The sequence below is a fragment of the Pezoporus occidentalis genome, unplaced genomic scaffold (genome assembly GCF_034315485.1).
Source record: "Pezoporus occidentalis ecotype Australia unplaced genomic scaffold, CSIRO_AGI_Poc_V1 ctg36, whole genome shotgun sequence".
Lineage (NCBI taxonomy): Eukaryota > Metazoa > Chordata > Aves > Psittaciformes > Psittacidae > Pezoporus > Pezoporus occidentalis.
The window spans coordinates 1,810,886-1,816,885 of NW_026915591.1; positions in this window are offsets into that span (position 1 = coordinate 1,810,886).

A 6,000-nucleotide genomic window follows, 5' to 3' on the forward strand; every position below is an offset into this window, starting at 1 on the left:
AAGCCACAAAGATTGGAAAAACTTGGGTGAATTTAAAACGTGAATTCAGTTATTCTAAATGCTTGGAAAGCTTGTTTAAATGAGTGTGGTTCTCCAACCCAGTTTTATTCCTATTCATTTTACTACTTTCTAGCCAAGACCACCATGGCAAGAAAGAAGACTAAAATAAAAAATAGATAGGGCCAGGTGCTGTTAACACTGTGGTATGAAGATGTCACCTGCGATGTTTTCTAGCAAAGTTTCTCAAGCAAAGAACCCTGCTATAGATGAAGTGCCTCTGACCTCTCATTAATTAGCAAATTAACTGGCAGCAGATCTATTCCTAGGACTGCGGAGTATGTCCAACTCCAGATACATGTATGGAAGCATCAGCTGCATCTTCATCAGCACTGGTCTGACAGGACATCCCTGGGGCAGCTTCCTTGGGAATTAGCAAATTCAAGGCTAGTGCAAGAAATTTTAGTGAGATCTGTAGGAGATGAAGGACTTGCGAATTTGTTACTTAGCTCTTCAAGGAGCAATATGCTTGCCAATTAACTCTATTCTATATTTCTCTGAAGGCACTGTAGGATATGATGCTCTGTAACACTCTTCCTGCTCTCTTCCCCTGGCCAACCCTGCCATTCCCACATTTCTTTAGCCCTTCTTACAATGCAGCAGTCTTCCTTTGTGCAATCTTATCACTTTAAAACTTGACATTCAGAGGAATTTTCTCCATTAACTGGTTTCCTTACAAGACCAGACCACTTTGGTTTTATAGGGGCTTTATTTTTCCTTACGTCTTGTTCTCCTAAACGTTCCCTTTCATCATTCCTCCTTGACCTAAACCAAACAGATCTGTCTGTACATTTTCACTAATGAGAACAGGCAGCACAATGGGGTGGGGAATTCTGAAGGTGGCTCCACTACAGTGAAGCTTTTCTCCCCATGTCTTGCAGCTAGAAACAGCCATGTACAGCCACCCTCCTTCCACCTACAAGTGTTGGTGCGGGAATGAGGTTTCTGGTGCTACTGTTGAATTCTAAATTAACCTCAGGCAAATCTTACATTTTTTCTTACCCATTGTCTAATCTGTTTAGATTGTCAGAATTTTTTAGGGTAGGGGTTGTGTTGGTATTGGACTGAACATACCAGAACCATGTTCAGTTTAACTATCACTGTACTGTTCAAAACCTGGTTTCCCTGGTGATCAGATTCAGGACCTTTTCCAGACTTGTGATAAGAGCCAGACTCTTGCAGTTAAAAGAATCTGGGACTTTAAGAGATCCCCACAGTGACCATATTTTCAGGGGAGACCCCTAGTCCTAGATAGAACATCTTTGATGTGGCTCCTCTTTGTTCTTGGGTTGCCTGTATGTCCCTCTACATTTTGAATTTAAATAATTTAAATTATCCTTATTGCTTCCATCCTTTCTTCCTCTTCCTTGTTTTCTAGGCAGCCTCCTACTCCAGTGAAGTGGTCATTGAGACCTCAAGTGAATTTGATGTATTGAAAAGCAGAAGCAGCAACTAAAGGAGAAAAACATAACAGTTTATCAGTGAGCACAGGAGGGTTGGAAGTGCTCTGTGTGATGCCTTTTTAGAAGCAGCTTGCTGAAGGGCAGGTGGTGACGTCCACCTTTGAGGCTTGTTGAGTAAGAGCAAGCCTCTTTACAGCCGTTACACACTATCAGTCACACTACCACCATTACACCACCATGGTGGTCCATGACAGCAGTGGGGTCTTCCCTGTTTCATGTGCTTCCATGGATACAATTTGTGTGACAGGATTTCCCAGACACACTATGGGAAAGATGAGCTTATGAAACAAATTACTTCTGGGAGATGAGGTCATTCAAAGGATGATTCATGTCCTGTCCATCAGAACATGTCCAGCAGCTTCCCAGAGGCAGATGCTATATAATGAGAATCGCACATGGTGTATCTGCATGTTTGTGAATGGGAAGAGTGGTTTTCAACTAGAACTGATGTTGCCCATCTTGTTACCTTACATTTCATTCTGTGTCACTCACTGTAGATCTTTGCTGTGTTACTCACCTATCCACACAGCTGGTGATACTTGTCCAGAGTCTGGATTTCCAGCTGTTCTGTTCATAGGTATTTGTATTTGGACACTGAGGATGAGTTTTCCTTGAAGGCATGAAAGTTGCCTCTCCCCTTCCCTTCCATCCCCTTCTGTCTCCTCCTCTCCCCTTCCACACCCTTCTTCACCCCTCCTCTCCTCTGTCTCCTACCAATCCCTCTCCCTAGAGTAGAGCTGATGGCTGATAAAAGCTGTTTACATCTCTCCTTATGACAGTGGAGAGAAGTGTAAGCATTCAGCCTGGGATTAGCATAGGAGGAAAAGTATTATTTTAGGGAATTTATTCCTCCCTACCTACAATGTTTTATATAGAGGTTTTTTCCCTAAATTATATTTATTTTAAGGCTTAGCAATACAGCAGGAAGTCAAACGAGTAGGAACCCCATCTATGCCTTTTCTGCATCTTGAAATGGCATTTATCTCTGCAGATGGTGAACTGCTGGGAATGTAAAGGGGCTGCAATCAGGAAATCAAGCTCCACTGAGGACACCAAAATTGTGACCAATTAGCACCGTGTATGCATGCATGCAGTGAAGTCATTAAAGAGCAAATCTATTTTGTTCACCTCTGAGTAATGCTTGGGACATAATCTGCAATTTCTTTAAAAGCAGAGAAACTTCCCCAAGTGAGATGTGACCAAATGTAAGGTCTCCAACTTTTAGACACAGAAAGTTAGTGTCTAAAAACGTGCCAATTGGAATCTGTAGGTTTTCAGCTCCCCCCTTTTTCAGGCCAAATTGCCAAGCTGGCTTTATCATTGAAATGAACACATGGCTGATTCATACAACATTCACGCAGAGTTTTACTTTCTTGGAAAGAAGGGAGCAGACTGCTTCCAGGGAGGGAATGTGCTTTTGTGGTTCATGTGATCATTTTTCTTCTGCTCAAAAATAAGAAGAAGGCTGGTGCTGTCTCCACATTCCAGGAACAGGCAGATGGGAGGAGAATCAAAGTGGAAAGCTAAGGGATGTCACGTTCTTTCTTCTGTCTCCTTGCTGAGCCTATTATCAGCAAAGCTTTGTGGCAAAGGCACTGCAATTAGACCTGGGAACACCATTTTCAAACCTGCTGCTCCGACTTGCACAGGTGGAGCAGATCATTTAGGTGATGCCCTTATCTCATGTGTAAAACAGGAATGAAGAACGTTTCCCTTTTTTCTTCCTGTTTGTACTGTTAATCTTCAGGGCAGGGACCAGCTCCTGCATTGTTTGAAGGGTGTGTGTCCATGGCAGAGAAAACCAATTTACTTGCTGACTGTCACCAAGAAAGTGTCTGGTTTAACCTCATAGTGTGCTTCTTTTCAAAGGAGTTAACAAGTAGGAAACTCTTTTACTTCCTCCCCCATCCCCTTCACATTATTTTTTTGCTGGCTGACCTCCACCAGCTCACTGTAGGGATAGCTTGGCTTTCCACCAGTGATGGAGTTAATGAGAGGAATGCTGGTAGTAGCAGGTTGCTTTGCTCTTTTTGTAGCAATTGGAGGTTTTATTTACATTGCCAAATCACCTTCTTGCTTTAAAAGTGTCTGAATGTGGTGGTAGAACAAGGGAAGAATGTAGGCACCCTACCTAGGCTGCTGAAATGTATGCCCAAAACAGCATGAGGCCTAATGTTGGAGCATTAGGTCAATGCTTTGGGGCCTCTAAGTACCTGAACATGCAATGGAAGAGGGAGGGAGAGGTGAAAAAGTAGTCACAAGCCATCAGACACATTTTTAGTACCTTGGGATGTACATGAGAGCCCCAGGGAGTGGCTGCAGTGATTCTGCAGAACTCCCTGCAAAGGGGAGAACTAGGTTGCCATCACCTCCAGCAAATGCCTATGGCTCAGTTCCTCTCCACCATGGATGGTCATATTACTGACCCAAAAGCACTAGCACAGCCCTGCATCCCTCCTCAGCTACCTGTAGTGTTTACAAACTGCACCTAGCTTAAGGGCCACAGCCTGGGCTATCTGAACCTGTGGAAATGTGTTCCTGTGCTTTCAAAACCATATACCCCAGTGCTTTCCAAGAGATCTACACAGCTCTGTAGTGCTTTTGCTGCAGGTAGGACAGCTGTTAATGTACCTGTGATAACATAGTGGGTTTGTGTACAGCATGAGCTGCAGTCACAGCTTTGCAGGCATGCTGCTATAGGCGTTTCTGGTGCTCTCAGGCTGATCTGTGCCTCCTCTCTCCTTGCTGTCTCGCTCATTCCTCCTATGAGAGGGCTCTGATATCCCTCGGGAGGAAGCAGAGGAAGCTCTGCTTATTTAGCAGTGGCCATTTGTGAAATTTAGATATAATGTGTCACTGGGGAGCTGTGACTTTTAAATACTGCAATAGGGTGCTCTGCCCTGCGCCATGCTGCAATTAAGTGATGTTGCCCCATGAAGTTTTTAAGGGTAAGGGCTCCCTTTCCCTGCTTGCCTTTCTTTCACAATAGCACACTGATGTCAAATGGGCCTGGCTGCACATTTGCCACCACTTCAGAGCTCTCTGTGTTGCTTCCAGTGTCTGCCATTACATGGCAGGAATCCTGGTGAGTTGTTTTTTAGTTCAGAAGCACTTGAGGCCATGTTGTCTCCATGGAAGTCTATTTTGCAATGGTGATATGTCAAGAGATTTAGCAGGAAAAGCTGACTCTTAAGAATCTCCAATTTTGTTGAACTTCATTGGCATCAAAGGTCCTGTGGCACATCAGAGAGGTTGCAAAGTCTCCATCGTTATGGTAATGGTCAGATACAGGTTGCTGTTTGCTTCAGCAGATGTCCAGGAAGTGAACAGGGGATCTATTCTCTTTCTTGTCTCTCTGATTTGCACTCTGCAGGCATCAGACCTGATTATTTGGCTTATGCAGGGATGCACTCTACATTTTCTAATATGAAACGAAACATGTCACTTTTTATTACCTGTGGAAGTGGCTTTTGGACATGTCCTCTTTCCAAAGGGGATCAGTGCAGTGTGGAGATGAACACATGTCTCAAAATAAGTGGGTTTATTTAACATATGAAGCAAAACATTACAAGAACTAACTTGATAACAGCAAGCAGCTGATAAACTTCTGTAATTTAAATTTCAGACTTCTTTGATGGATGTTGCTCATGAGTGACAGGAGCAGAACAACCCCAATTTACATGTTGTAACTAATGCAGGTGATCTGGAGACACAGCTGGATCTCAGTAGGCTTCACCCAGTATGAATTTTTTCTTGGAAAAGCTTTTCCCAGAGCTCTGGGCTCACTGTGCTCATATGAGCCCTGTGACCAGATGTTGCTCTGGCTTTTGTCAAGGGACCCAGATGTGAACCCTTCCTTTTTTCACAGAGTGGCTTCTTTTTCCACTCAAGCATCTGAGTGGCCTGAGAGCACACTGCTGCAGGAACCACTTGTAATCATACCCTACAGAGCAGTTCTTCTTTAATGCCTTGCCACACAGGTAGTGATGATGGTGAAGCACAGCCAGGCTCCCACATTTAGTCCTGAGCCCACCAGCCTTTGTCACCATCATCAGCTGAGCTGAGAGCCCCACGCAGCAGGTGCTTCATTTCAGCCTTTACCATTACACTTTGAAATGCTCCAGTGATTTTTAATCCTTCCTGTAGATCATCTTCAGAGCTTTGTCTACTTTCCAAGTAGCCATTGAGACCGATTCTGCTGTATTAGCTACTGGAAAACAATATAAATAATAATCCCAAGTTTAAGTAATTCATTATTTACTTCAGTACTGGCATGGTGCTTATATACAATTCTCCTCTTTCCTAGGAGTCTTGAGCACTGTTAGTCTTTTTTTCCAGATTGGAAATACCACTTGGACTGGCATCCCTCGTTTCAATGTCTCTTTCTATTTTATCCAGACCATCTTGGGCTGTATTCTGATTATGGAATAAAAAGAAAAAGAAAGAAAACAAAAGAAAAAAAAAAGGAAAGAAGAAATGG